We start from the raw sequence: 13,530 nt of genomic DNA, 5'->3' as shown, positions 1-13,530 counted from the left end.
TCTATTGTATGAATAATTTGTTTCACGCCTAAATTTGCTTTGTGCTGACAAACTTCCCTGACTTGCTTCTTTCGATGATAAACCTCCGGAATAACAAACTACAGAATAAAATGTATTCTCCCTCTCTGTAAAGTGGTTTACGTCAATTATCTCGCATGCCAGGTACACGTTTCGAGAATTTACGCGCATTTCGCCGAGAATGAGCGTAGTGACGAGCGATCACCATAATTCACATCCTGCATTGTTAGCGTTAAGGACAAGGCGTATCGCCGCTCGCTAGCTAGGCATTTCCAGTCGCGGCAAACCCCGATCGGACTTGACCACTTTTTCTTCGCTTAATGCCGACGATCACGGTCATCGTGTCAATTAACGCGCGATAAACGCGAGTGCCGAAGAATGGACGCCCTCATTTTTAATTGAATCAACGCGAATCGAGGGAACCAGGCCCCCTTCCCTCCCCCTCCCCACCCTCTTCGCGGCTCCGCCGATCGGAGTGTCCATTAAACGACCGATCGTTTCAGATAGAGAAAGTAGCTAGAGTCGTTTTAATGGAGCCTGATCGCGCGAGATAACAGGATTACGTTTCGAATCATCGTCGAAAGTACGACGGGCGCGATCACGTTTGAATCCGAAATGAAGATTTTGACGGGCGAGTCCTTTGACTCGCGTTCAGACAATCAAACCAGTCGTAAAGTTAAAAATAGCTCAAAGAAACCTTTTACATCGAAATCGACAGACGTGAAATTTAAATGGGTAAGGTTTACGACATTGGAAATCATCGTTGGAAACTTCGGGGCAGCATTGTAGAAATGATGCGTTCAGAGAGTTTCTGTAATCTTTTTTTTTTTTCTTCAAGTACGTTTGGTAAATCGATCGTGCGGTATTCTGACGCGTCTTTTTAGGCGTACAGCATCATTTCCGTTGTAACAAGTAAACAAGTAAATTTCAAAAAATTTGACATCATCCCGAAATCCATTCGCTTTCGATATTTTTTCGTAATTTTCTTTTTTAATTTTTATGTAAACTCAAAATAACTCACAAACAGTATAATAATATGAGATTCTAGATGACAAAAATAGATCGTAAACACATTTACGTCCCTCTTATCGAGATTCCGAAAGATCAGGTATACCACGAAGTGGAAAATCTTCTGGTTTTCGGCCAGTGGTGACTCTGCGCGGTGATTTCAACGCGCGGCGCTGTGTCCGTCGGATTCGACGACTGGCCGGCGCCGGTGAGACCAGATAGCTCGTCAACTCGCTTGCAACAGAGAGAAGCGGCGGCTTGACCAATGTGTGACCGGACTGGGCGCGCGCGCGCGCGCGAGCGAACCGAAGTCGTGTTAAAAATATTTTAACGCGCGTTTTAATTGTCGTACGGGCCTCACGCCTCCGCGCCGATCGCAGATAAGCAAGTAACACAAACGCTAAGAGATAATAAATTATGGCTATTTTAATTGCCGTTCGCCCGGCCGCCTTTTCCGCGAGAGCACCGAGTCGCAGCTTGCGACAGCAACTTGCGACGATAACGGGCGCCGCAACGATGTTCCATCTACCAATCGTTAATGATTTATCGCTGTAAGAACGGCGGACGGTTAAACGCCTTTCGCGGATTCGACTTTGAGACGGGCGTCGCTCTGGCAAAACGCGAGTCACTTAATCTCAATCCTATTTTTTTGTCCGCCCGTACTTGCTCACAATGAGATGCGCCTAGAAGCTGTTAACATCGCATTATTAATAATGTATACTAATAACGAACGATCATAATCACAAAGTCGTAGAAGCGCGAGCAAATAAATCACTCATTACAAGTTTTTCCTCGATAAAAATGAATTAAATAATAGGAAATAGAATAATGTAAGTTGTATTATACCGCGTTATTTATTTGCCGCATGAGACCATTTCCTTCGCCAGCGCCAATGATTCTGCGAGAGAGCGATGATTAATGCATTTGCGAAATAATCGACACCGCGAAACTACGGATGAATAAAAAAAACCCGGCAGGCTCGTTTAGGCTCATTCGGTCTAATTAGAAATAGAGAAAGCGAGCGAACGAAGGCTCCCCCCCCCCACGTTCATGCTGTCGTAATTAATTAGCCCCGGGGGAACTATTTACCCCTTTCCTCTCCCTCTCCCCTCCCTCTCTCTCCCTTCCTCAGCTGGCTAAACAAATTGCAGCAATATTAGAAAACCGGACGTGTACACTGTGAAATAAAAACTAGTGGTATTACCTTTCTTTCAGAGAAAATCACTTTCCCGCCTAAACGTTCCAAATTTACTACTTATAATAATCTCTAATTAATATTCCAAAATATCTGCAATTTACAAATGTAATATACTTTTTATACAGTCTTCATTTGCTCTTACAATGATTACATCATTACTCTTAAAGCATGTTTCTTCAGTGAAACACATTTTCGTACGATATATTTTAGCAGTCGTCATAAGAGAGACTTATAGGAGATCTATATGTCACGTGTGTGACACGAACCATTGAATTGTTTAACGTGTTGTTCTAAATACGTTATTGCGATAAATACCATCACATGCCTCTGTGGTTATCGAAAGGATAAGATTGCTCGGTAAGCAAGAGATCCAGATTCCTGGCTGAGATAATATTTTTCGTAAAAATATAATAATTGCGAATTTTTATGGCTGGTTCATGATTGGGCCCCACCGTGACGCACACCTCTTTTCTTATTTAAGTATATATATATATATATATATATATATATATATATATATGTGTTTTCATTGCCAGTGAATATGGAAAGTCTGTGATATATAACAAATATAACTAATTTTAGTTATATATACGCGCGCGCGTGCACACACACACACACACACACACACACACACACACACACACACACACACCACACAAATATATATATATATATATATATTAATAGTCGCGCGCGGTCGATGAAGGGATTAGCTATATATATAGCGGTAAACACATTGCTGCCAATAGGCGAAGCAAGGCGATCGCAATTAGGCAAACGTCCGTAATCATGATGTTGTATCTCACCATCGCGAATGTCTTAGGATCAGTTTCATAAATGAAGCTTGTAAGGCGCGATTGGACATCGTCGTGAAATATCGCTCTTAATAGTTCGCGTTCGTTGCGCCTCGCCATAACTGTCGCCGATTAACAACGAATAATTCCATGCGCGATTATTAATTACAATCAATAGCCATCGTTCGTCTCTCTCTCTCTCTCTCTCTCTCTCTCTCTCTCTCTCTCTCTCTCTCTCTCTCTCGCCGTCACATTGCGATTTTCTCACGATCGCGGAATCATAATCATGGAGAACGGAAAAGACAGCCGACGATAAATCCCTCCCCCACATGTATTTCTCTATGTTTCGTAATTTCCATTCCGCGCCTCTGACGGCGGCAATTACGCTTCCCAATAACACAAACCTCTCGTATATGTCAATCGCGTTTAATTAGTCGTCGGCAAACCGTTGTATTCGTGATAGGCGCGGGAATAAATCGCAACGACGTACGCGGGAGAGAGAGAGAGAGAGAGAGAGAGAGAAGTGCCAATAACGAAACACTGTAACGAAACCCCAATAGTAAATTATCTTTTTGTCTCTGGACCTACTTATCCTACTTTGTTTCTCTCTTTTCGACAAAATTCCATGTTTATTAATCTGATAGCTACTCGGAAAATTTTGCTAACAGCAATTAATTAATTAGATAGTAGTTCTTCATGAGAGATAGATCTGAAAATATAAAAAAAAAAAATAAAAAAATAAAAAAAAATTAAAAATTAAAATAAAAGTTATGTTTTTTTTTTATAATTAAGCTTTGTCAATGATTCGACTTAAAGGAACTTCAAACTATTCGATCATTTAATGAGAGATTCAGATTTCCAAACCATTGTTCAGTCCTAATTGATCGTGCAATGTGTTCTTATCCAGAATTTTAGATCTGTTACATATTTAAATTTTTGCAGTGACAATTCGTGCAATTCTATAAGGGCTGTATTAAACGTGATGCGAGCGAACAAACAGTTTGACACGTCACAGTTTGTGTTCGGTCATTATCGGATAATTCGTCACAGTCGGCCTTTTCCATGGATATATCTAAAGATACTTTTCCAAAAACAAAAGTAAACAAAAGTGCGATATCTAAATAGCGGGTGATATATCGCGCCGACAAACGATCCTTAACACCGGTTTCTCTTATCTACGCAGCCATCGAAATCTGGCGTGTCGCACGCGTTTCCACTATGAGAACTCTCGACCCTCGACACACGAATGCCGAGCTTGGATAACGTTTGGCCCTGAGTCGTTCTGACGAATTCTGCAAATTTCCATGCATCTATGCGGCGTTATTGGTGACTTGATTGGTTGACATAATACTCCGAAAGATGTCAAACAAAGAAATTGAATGAAAATATACATCGGACAATAGTCAATATATTTTTGAAAAGGCGTATAAACATGAAGAAGACCCTATCTTTAATAACTCCTGATCTTCACTTTGTAGCTTCGACGGTGTCTGTCACGAATAAGTAATTTTTTTCATTTATCTTCGCCAAGTAATCGATTTGCTGTCAATGATTGATACCTAAGATAAATCTTCCTGAATGGATTATAATTGAGGTTTATTAGCGTTGATGTTCAACTGACGTAAAGAAGAAATCGTAACACATTAGACTAAAACGATGCGAAAGTTGATTCGAAGACACATTCCTAAATTCTTAGCGAAAGCTCTTGTTACAGCATGTAGAAATTTTTTAATTACAGAGGACTCAATTTCTGCAATTAAAGTGGAACAAAAAGGAAAAGAAATGATCTTTACGCACTATTCTCTTTCTCTTTCTTTCTTGGACTCTCATGTCACATATTAACTAAATGTCAAAGAGGAATCACAGCATAAATTGGGAACAATTTTAATGTTATATTTTATGTGCACTTTATGTCTTAATATTGGTCGATATATCCCGAGCATGAAGGGAGAGAAAGTTAGCGTTGCTTCTTTCATGTAAAAGGAGCAATGACAGATCGCGCGTGTTTCTTAATGCCTCTTCCGAAATTCTACGAGCACGATATTCTCGTTGCGAAGAATAATCGATTAATCTCCTAACAAATCTTTCCTACGAGCAAGCGTGAGAAAACAAAAGCCCTCTTTGTGTTATAAAGTTCATATGAGAACATTAGCACTGGCTGATCTCGCATCGACATCACCGAGTCAACATCTAAATCCAGACTATTTGACATTTGTTCAAACTCAAAATCTTTCGGTCTTGCTTTCTCTTTCCTTTTGTTTCTTTGAGTAATAACACACATGTGAGAGCGTAACTGCTAAAATCTGAGTAGTTTAAAGCTGTAAACCAAGGCTAACATGCTTTCGAAAAATGCTATCGAAGAATATCATCTAAGGGAGCCTTTGTGTGAGTTTTTTTTCAATTTCTATCTGAAAAAATATGCCGTGTTAAATCGAATGGAATTTATTGTTGCCTTTTTTTCCGCGATGTTGATTGATCACCTCGATCTCAATATCTTGATATGTATGCAATGAAATTTACTTATTGATTATTTAAAAAGATTATTCGCATTTTTCAAAGTTTAAAGATTTGTTAAAATGAAAAAATGGCGCGTGCGAAGCGTGCCATTTTTGTTTTGTGATTTTCTAGTAACTATAAATAACAAGTCTTGTCTGAACTTTTTCCACTGATTATTTATTACTATTATTGCTGTTATTACTATTATTATTATTTTCATTATTATTTTTTTATTTATTATTATTACTTTCTCACTGATTATTATTAAAATTTCTAACTCCGGTTGCCACCTTTAGAATATTGATATTGTTATAATTTTGAGGTAATTTTGAGCGGAGGTTCGTCTTTATTATTTTGAAAAGAGAAAATCACTTCACAAATCGGCATAAAGAATAACAAATATTGAGAATACAAATAGAGAATTGCACTGTAACTGTTAATGAGAGATTATTTTACTGTCTGGCTTGCGTTTTTCACTTTTCTGTGTAAAATAAATTCGTATTTTTAACAATTTTATTCATTTCCACGCGACAGAGTGTTGCGAGCATTAACATTGACTGTCAAAAGATACTGTTACAACAACATATATTCTTCTCTCTTCTTCAAAAGATAATTAAAATTTAAAATGGTTAGCCAAAAATTTTTTGTATCTGCCGGAAGTTCATCCAAAAAGCCGGAATCTTCGATCGAAAAGAGGTGACAACTTCTTAACGTTCTTGATTTTGCTTTATTTCTTTGATAATTTGTTTTTCTTTCTAGCAGGTTCCATGTTACTGCTTAATATTACAAAAAATGATGAATATTTGGAACATTCACTCTACATTTCGAAAAATATGACATGTAGAACTATATCCTTATACTTGTCAAGAATTTTCACATTAGACTGAAACACCTGAGACAACACGAGAGGGGAATCACTTAAAAGAACACGTCGCTGTAACATTGCATGACCGTGAAATACAATTACGATCACTGAATAACGACTATCGCCAAATGCCGGATAAGGGATATTTTCTTATCACCATTGCGACCACCACTAGCGCTTCACTACTGCAACCAATCAAAGCGATGAGACGGCGAGAAGAGCACGGCAACTTTTCACATACCTGGGTTCATATCCCGGTCTCGATTTCCCTTTAACCTGGTAGTCGCACTTGCACCCTCGGGGCTCTCACTGTACCCTCTTTCTAAGCACAAAGCGAAGCTCTGGCTCTTTTCGTAAACGATGTTTCGGCATACAGTGTCCAGCACTTTCCACTTTCGAGTTTCCACTACTAGGTATCCTGCGCGGACGGAGGAAGCGCGATAGGAACGTAGAGAGGAACGATATTGGAACACAATGCACAGTCCTCGGGGCCGTCCGTGAACCGACGTGTGACTTCACCATCCGAACACCCGTGAATCCCCGCGATAGCACGTCCTAGCATTGAGGGATGAACGCCGCGGCATGCCTCTGTAGTCGAAAGGATAAAATCCCTCACTTTGACGTTTCGAATGGAAAGTCTTACTTTGACATTTTGTTAGAGTCTAAACTTGGCGACGAGACACTGTCTTTTGATAAGTCGCAATATAGTCATCAGGCAGTCAAGACAATTTCTCTCTTTCTTCTCTGTACACCAAGTGACTTCACTACGAGAGAGAGAGAGAGAGAGAGAGAGAGAGAGAGAGAGAGAGAGAGGGAGAGAGAGAGAGAGAGATATTTATTAGATTCGGAAAAATAAACGGAGATCGACTGGATTTGAACTCGAGATTCCTTGCTTATTACCAAGACACTTAGTCTGCACGACGGTTCCTATATTGTTAGCTGTTTATAATCCGAATCTCTTCATGACCGCTTACGGTCGTCTATTTCTTACAAGAGGAAGTCATCTCGGCATTACATTATGCTCGATATAGAAAATAAGATATCAAGGATTGTCACCAATATGTTATATTAAGTGACTCTTCAACTCCCAAGACTTAAGAGATTTCTGGATACGATCTGATCTTTCAAGTAAAGATTCCAATTCGACCAATTGACAATTATTGCTACCAATTCGACCAATTGGCAACTATTACGACCAAGTGGCAACTATTGTGTGTGAAAACTATTGATCCTTCGTTTACATTCAGGAAATTTTGTTTACATTCAAGAAATCCTCTTCTTTTACTTTTTAATCTTATATTTTGGAAATTTTCTTCTTAGATTAATATACGTGCTTAGTTCTTCTTAGTACAGTCCGGAAATTGTTAAAGAATTAATTTCTCTCTTCTTCTTCTTCCTCTTCTTCTTCTACCTTCTTTTTTTTTTACATTTAGTATAATGGATATTTTTCTTGGATGGAGACACAACACTTTTTTAAGACTTTCCTTTTTCCAGTGATCTTCCTCGCATTCCTTTCTCTTGTGTTTTAATTAACAAGTTTCCGTCCTTTGTGAGATGCAATTGTTACCAGACTTCTTTTTCTTATTTCTTCAATCACACAACGGTACGGACAAACGAACGAACGAAAAAAAAAAATAACGCGTTACGTCCGCGTGAAGCACCCCTCACCGCAACCGAGCGTGTGAGGTCTGCGACGAGAGGGTGGCGAGAATGCGTTGTATGTGGCGCGGTAACAACGGCGAGGGTTCTCGCCGGAGCTCCGCGCGGCTCTCTCCTCTCTCTACACGCACGGATATAATATTTTAATGAAGGAAAGGCCGGACAGAGCGTAGTGCCCACGTCGGCTCGCGCTGCCGAACTGTTCGATACCCCGCCCCGCCCTCCGCGGACAGCGAAAACCTCCCTTCCCCAGCCGAGTAAAGTCTCTCTCTTATTCCCTCCCTACCTCTCCCTACTCTGATATATCCCCCTCTATAAGAGAGCGCGCATGCTTTCTAGCGAAAATGGCGTGGCCAACCAGGCACCGCGGGCGTGACTTACAAGTTACTCTGGATGCTGTACCGAGCGGTTTGGTAGGGGATCAGCACCGCGTCTTGTCGCCAGTACATTGATATAACCACAGTCTCTACCACCACCACCACTATCACCACCACTACTACCACGCTCGCGATTCCCGCCGCCGCCACCACCGCCGCCACCGCCACCGCCGCCACCGCCGCCGCCGCCGCCGCCGCTACCACCTCTCCTTCTACCACCACCTCCACCTCATCATATCACGTCTCTCCTAACAGACCCAACGTTACTACGGGTATCGTGTCCGGCTGGAGAATCCTGAAGACACTCGGTTACGACAGCGCAGAAGCCGCGAACGAGGACGACGCTGGTGGCGTTTAATAGTGGGGGAAGAAGAGGCGCGAGTTGGCCGTGGTCGCGCGCGCGTCGGTTGGCGGCTCTCTCCTGGCGGCCTGCAACTTCCCGGATATCTTTCCGGTAAACTCTCCTCTCCTCTACGGAGATGGTGGAAAAGCTCTGGCTTTTCCCGTCTCGCTCGCACCGCCGCCGTTTCACGCGTATCCGGACGTATCGTCTGCCGTACTGGCTCGAACCAGAGATCTAGGATTTCCGACCGGCGCGAGAAACGCCGATGACATCGCGAGACCGGAAGAATTCAACGGCGTATTCTTTCTTCTTCTTGTCCTCTTCCCTCATCTCTTTGATTTCCTTTCGACGAGATCGGTCCGGCGTAATAACCGTGATAAGTGTTTTACACCCTTACAGATGAACGAATTTGTGTAAAAATTACGTGTTGTTGTTTTAGATAGTGATGACGTTCGAGGTAAGTCTCTTGATTGGAAACGTGTGCATTGGTTCATCAAAATGCTCTGCATTGAACATTATTGATTTTGAATCAAGATGGAGTTTTCGCTTTGCTCGCATATATTGCTTGATATTAAGATACATATATTCTTTCCACTTGAAATAGAAAGCGAAGTAAAATGATACAAGTGATAAGATTAGTAGATATTCTATCTCACATAAAATCAATTTTATTTTTTAAGTATTGGAAAATCGGAAAAAATAATACTAAGATGTAATTATAATAACATTTTGGTTCAGAACAATAATGTATCTGAAATTAAACAAGAAAAGAAGAAGAAAAATAAAAGAGGAGAATATTTGCAAATAGACAAAACGGCTAATCAAAAATAAAGAATAATCTCCAAGTTTCCCGAAAATTGGTCAATTTTCCTTTCCCTTTCTGCTGAGAGGACAGTACAATAAGATATATTCTTTGTTTGATCTGCGTCGGGATTGGTTGCATTTTAATTATCCCATTGGTTGCATTTTCGGGATTGGTTGCATTGTATATCCTATTAGTTGCATTTTCGGGATTGGTTGCATTTTAATTGTATATCCCTATTTCCTGGAATGAACTGTTTGCTTTTGTCATAGCGTGACTCATATCGAAACATGGCGAATCACATCTATGACAAACTTAGAAAGTAAACCTAAAGAATCTTTAGCAATTTAAATTTTATTTTTATAACAAACTATATTAACAAAATATGCTGATGAATATAGCGAATTATTGTGTCCAACATTTTTATTTTTTCCTTCCCTTTTTGTAAAGCTGATTTCTAATAGAAGTCATCACTAAAAATAATTCTAACAGAACATGAAAATGATTTCAATTCACTATTGATTATTAATCGATTGCTTTAAATACTAATGAGGAATATTTATTTACAAGGCATATTTACAAAGCACATGTGATTACAGTAAGTAAATAAAATAATTAAAAAAAAACCAAACGATTAAATAGAATAGAATTTTTTTCATCCTTTTCAATTATAGATTATGAGAAATAATCATGTAAAACTTTGATTAATGATCCTTACGGGAATTTAATGTTGATAAGCTAGTGATTAATTATTTATTTTGAAAAAAAGCTGTATTAAAAGCTGTATTATTAATTTCTAGCGATTCAATTACAAAACTCGTGATTACAAGCATTTTACTATTTAGAGTTACAATGATCAAGTACTATCTTAAGTTTTATATGAATTCCTAAACACGCAAATATTATTCTGTAATAAGATATAAATATATACAGAACATTGTACAAATCCGTGAGGTCAACTACAAACATATGTATAATATTTTTACATCTCCTCTTGCATTGCAGTTGTATTCATTACTTCAATGCTAATTCCCATCCGATCAGAAACAAGATTTGATAGGATTTAGGACTTGAATGGGTTTCTTTATATCAGTGATTTGATATAATATTGATCAAAAATTACTATTAGTATTAATATAATAAATATTGTTGGTTAGTCGTGATAAATTTCTTAGTAATTTCTTAGTAATTTTCGATATTAAATTTCTAAGCAGTAATTACTAATAACATTTAAGAAATTAAAAAAAGAAAATTTAATATATTTAAAATAAGAATTAAGTATTGTCAAATAATTATTTAAATGCTAATACTTAATTAGTGCAAATTGATTGGTAATTCACAATATTAAATTTCTATAAGAGAAATCAAAGGCATTAAATGAATAAATAATTTAATATTCACAACACTACTCGATTCACAACACGACGTCAATGCATTATCTTAGTGTTTGTAGCCTTAAGTTATGACGTCAAACGGTATTATCAGTGACGTCATAATAATAAGATTATATTTATAAGATTATAAAAATGATTCTAGATTAGCTGAATAGTGTTAATAATCAGTTCCCTAAATATACTTTGCGTAGCAATATTTGCGCTCGTAGGGCATGTAGAAAAAAAATAAAAACACTTTTATCATACAAATCAAACTCGAGCTATCGATCGAGCCTATTTAGAATTTGATCAGTTCAGCCATTACAACCAACACCAAAACATCACCATGTGATTTTACGCGAGCCGACGAGATGCAAGCACCCGAGATCCGATAATCTCGGTTGCAATATTTCGGTTGTAATATAGACTTGACCTGAAACGCTATCCTGACATCATATGTAATCATTATCGAACTATTTGTTATTCTTAAATCATTATTAAATACATTAATTTTTGCCATTCTTAAATTATTATTCGGTTTTAAGCCAATGTTGGACCCATACTGGTTGTCAATATTGCAAATTTGAAAACCAGTAATGGCCAATATGAATCAATCATAAAAACATGTATAGAATTGTATGTTTGATCGATCCGCTAAATGCAAAAATACATCCTTGGATTAATTAATATCTATATCTGCATATAATGATATCTTCGTGACTTGAAATTTTTGTTTTTTACCAACATATTGGATGATGAAAATCTAAAAGATTATTGTTCGCTCAAAAGAAGTATCAAGGGATATACATATTGATAATATATTATATATAATATATTAAATATAATATATTAAAAACAAAGAAAGACGAGAGAAAGAAATCGAAAGAGAAAAATCCGTGATTTGTGAATTAAAAAACCCAAGAACTATTCTTGGTATTTTTATTATAATCACACTATGACTTTTGAGCAGAGATTCATTAAAAAAAAAAACATTCATACAATAATTTCAAAGCGTTGCTTTCTATTCCACGAAATCATCATTTTGTTCAAATGTACATCTGCATTGGCATTCATATAAAGACTGACTGTAAATTTTCTTACTGAACAGATTATTTGTTAAATATTCATAATAATTTGTTAAATATTCGTAATAATCACATATTTCTATATACATATTCGTCATATTTTCATTATAGATTCTCATTTATTATAAACTCCAAACGCGTTATATAAATCAATGATCCGATTCAGATACAATTTGCGATACCATTTTTATCTTGTCAAACACTATTTAATTTTGTCTTGTCAAACATTATTTAATTTTGTCGCCATTTTTCGATAACAAGCTGCGCGCTCGAACATGTACGTATAATACTTTATCTGAGCAGTTGTACTAAACATTATTGTAATTCTATTATTATTCCACCTGATTATATTTATATGTATAATTATACAATCATATCACTTCATAAATATTGTAAAAATTAATTATATATTTTTTAGTTAAAATTTAATATGGATATTATTGCATTAAAAATTTTAAATAAAATGTTATAAGATTTGTTATGAAATTTTCATTATAAAAAAATAAAAATTTTTTTTATAAAGAGGAATATTGTTATAAAAATTTTATTTTCTAGACGAAGAGAATAGTTTTATTGGCAAATGTGAGCAATCTAAAAATTTGACCAATTATTGAAAATAATTAGGCCTTCAAAATTATTATATATGATTTCAAATTGATTGTTAGAAAGTTAAAAATTTTTGCAGTATTGTGTATAAGCGTCCTACATAATAATTGATGATTTAACAAAATTATTTACGATCTGTATCTAATCAAATTTTTTAAATTTATTAAAATCACGTTCTACATTCAAAGAAAAAAATTGCAAATAAAAATTTGTAAAAACACAAATAAAAACACAAATAACGCCTCAACTACAATAAAGTTGTAAGAATAATTGACAAGTTATATATACCAAAAAAATATAGTAATATTAAATATTTTTAATAAATTGTTAGATAAATTAATGTATATCATTGTTGTCAATATGTATTTTTTCAACTTATTTCAATGATATTGTGGCATATTGTGCTTACTTTACAAAAATATTTGTCTAAACTGGAAAAATGTAATGTTATATTCTATTTGCATGCAGAAGTGCCAGAATAAGATCGCGGCTCATCAAAAATTAGTATGCAATTCCCCTTCTATCCTGATCCTTGGTCAGCCGAAATCTCATTCTGACACCCCTATTTGTATGAAGTTTATATAACTAATAATTATAATTATATTATACTTATATTATAATTATATTATAATTATATTATAATTATATTAGTAATTATAATTGACTCGTTATTTCACTATTAATTAATAATTCATATATTATTATTGTGATTATATTGTTATTGCACTCAATACTTTCGTATTTATTACTTTGAGAAACTAATTGTAGGTACTTAAATTTTATAATTGTATAAATATAACTGCTCGAACTATTTTGTTTCCTCTCAGTGTATTCTCTCACTGTACAACGCTGATTGGTTATTGATCTCCATTCTATCCCTACCACATATATCTGAAAGACGTCCCC

At 36.4% G+C, this 13,530-nt stretch overlaps 1 protein-coding gene across 2 annotated transcripts in view; it reads right to left on the bottom strand.

The window, feature by feature from the left end:
• Positions 1–8,556, bottom strand: part of zfh2 (Zn finger homeodomain 2) — a 143,356-nt gene extending 134,800 nt beyond the window's left edge. The window contains exon 1 of one of the 2 annotated variants that reach the window (XM_089071629.1): positions 8,420–8,556. The gene's annotated coding sequence lies outside the window, so the exon portion shown is untranslated. Of the gene's footprint in view, positions 1–6,620; positions 8,273–8,419 lie in introns of those variants that run through there. The other variant, XM_089071628.1, reaches the window with a different exon arrangement.
• Between the last annotated feature and the right edge of the window lie 4,974 nt (positions 8,557–13,530).

This window comes from Pogonomyrmex barbatus, unplaced genomic scaffold (assembly GCF_055798465.1).
Source record: "Pogonomyrmex barbatus isolate J1 unplaced genomic scaffold, ASM5579846v1 scaffold12, whole genome shotgun sequence".
NCBI lineage: Eukaryota > Metazoa > Arthropoda > Insecta > Hymenoptera > Formicidae > Pogonomyrmex > Pogonomyrmex barbatus.
The sequence above is the reverse complement of the archived record's forward strand: the minus strand, read 5'-3'. Positions and strand labels throughout refer to the sequence as shown.